The sequence below is a fragment of the Myotis lucifugus genome, unplaced genomic scaffold (assembly GCF_000147115.1).
Source record: "Myotis lucifugus unplaced genomic scaffold, Myoluc2.0 scaffold_91, whole genome shotgun sequence".
NCBI classification, from domain to species: domain Eukaryota; kingdom Metazoa; phylum Chordata; class Mammalia; order Chiroptera; family Vespertilionidae; genus Myotis; species Myotis lucifugus.
This window is the reverse complement of record NW_005871139.1, coordinates 2,851,472-2,853,294: the sequence shown is the minus strand read 5'-3', so window position 1 is coordinate 2,853,294 and position 1,823 is coordinate 2,851,472. Positions and strand designations below refer to the sequence as shown.

The 1,823-nt window shown below is 59.7% G+C and overlaps 1 protein-coding gene across 1 annotated transcript in view; it reads left to right on the top strand.

Annotated features, from left to right (window-relative positions):
- Positions 1-1,043: 1,043 nt before the first annotated feature.
- The window catches only part of ARF3 (ADP ribosylation factor 3), a 19,314-nt gene continuing 18,534 nt past the window's right edge, over positions 1,044-1,823 (top strand). Inside the window, exon 1 of the mRNA XM_006091508.3 lies at positions 1,044-1,200. The gene's annotated coding sequence lies outside the window, so the exon portion shown is untranslated. The remainder of the gene's footprint in view (positions 1,201-1,823) is intronic.

Below are 1,823 nucleotides of genomic sequence, written 5' to 3'. Positions count from 1 at the left end.
CTCCCTCTGTTCTTAGCATTGCTAGTGCCGTTCTTTGATGACAATCTTTTTTTTTTTTTTTAAATATATTTTATTGATTTTTTACAGAGAGGAAGGGAGAGAGATAGAGAGTCAGAAACATCGATGAGAGAGAAACATCGATCAGCCGCCTCCTGCACATCTCCTACTGGGGATGTGCCCGCAACCCAGGTACATGCCCTTGACCGGAATCGAACCCAGGACCCTTCAGTCCACAGGCCGATGCTCTATCCACTGAGCCAAACCGGTTTCGGCTGATGACAGTCTTAAGTGTTCCAACACAACTCTGCAGGTGCCGAAATGAGTGCGAGGGAAGTGGGGGTGGGCAGGAACAGAGGAACATGGATGCAAAGTCTCTCACTTTCCTTGGGTACTAAAATTCATAACCACCCAGGTACACTTCCTCAAACCACACCTCAGCCTTCAACATTCCGGCTTCCTAGCAGGCCCATAGTTCAGATGTTTCCTTCAGTCTCTTAAATTCATCACTCTCCCTTCTCTCCCCTATGGGAAAAGATATCTTGATTCCGACCCCTGAATAACCTAGTGCTGAGCAGTAACACGGTGTCGAGCGCTCTCAGGGGGATGCTGTAGCCCTGGTTCATCCAGATGAAGCCTGAGGAGTTAGGCGGCCACAGCAAGGCCTGTGCACTCAGACCCTGCTCCTGGCCTTGCCCAAGGTGCCCCAGGCTCTCAGCTCAATCCGTCTCCAGTGTGGCCAGCACGCGGCCCCAGTCCTTCAATTTCAGGGGTGGCCCTGGAGCTTTGTATCGTCACCACAGTCCTCGCTGCTTCATCCTCATTCCCTGGCTGCTGCTTCCATTGCCCACAGCCTTCGGCCCCCACATCGCCCCCGCCCGGGCTTCAGCTCTAACACCCGGATGCCTCCGCAGCAGCCGCTGCCATGGTGATGGCTCTCGCGAGAACTGCCGCTCGCTGCCACGCAGTTCTCGCGCGATCGGGGAGGTGGGAAGTATCCCGGTCTGGGGGTGGGGTGCGCCGCACAAGCCCTTGTCGCTGTCGCGGCTTCCGGTGCTAGGTAGAGGGGAGGAAGGAGGGAGTCGGGGAGCGGGGCCAGGGGAGCAGCGGCGTTGAAATCGGCTGGGGGAGCCGGAGGGAGCCGAGCGGAACCTGCGGGGGCGGAGGCGGCGGCCGCAGCGGCAGAGCTGGGAGCAGGAACAGGTGAGGGGCTGCGGAGGGAAGGCGGGTCCCGGTAGAGGAGAGGCTTGGGGTGGGGGCTGAGGACATGGAGCCCCCTGCCGGGCACTGCCTGGCTTTGGGCTGTGCGGTCCTTCCCACCCGGGAGCTCGCAAAGGGGACGCGGGGCCACCCTCACGCCTGCTCCCGCATTTGAAGGACGCGGAGCTGGGGTGGGGGTGGGGGTGGGGGGCACTTACGCATTTGTCCTCCGCCTCGCACGAGGGGGCGACCCGGACTGCCATTGGGTTCCCCTCGCCTGCAGAAGGTGGGCTTTGGAGAAGTCGGGATTGAGGAGGAGGAAGGCAGTCCAGGGAGAGGTGATGCGGGGGCGGTGATGGCTGTTTTGTATCCTTTCCTGTTAGAGGGCTAGGATTGCTGCTTTTTTCCCACCCCCTCTTCCCCTCTACCTTAGTAATGGGAGACCAGAGAGAAGCCTTGCTGTGGTGACACCCCTCCCCTTGTGGGGTCGGGGTGCGAAAGGGCTTTAGGGAAGTAGCCCGGCAGGACAGGCTAGAGGATCACCCCTATTCTTCGTGGAGGTTGCGGTTTTCGGGCCTTGGGAACTTGCACGTTGGAAGAGGGCAGCTTGGTGGGGAAGCGGGGGC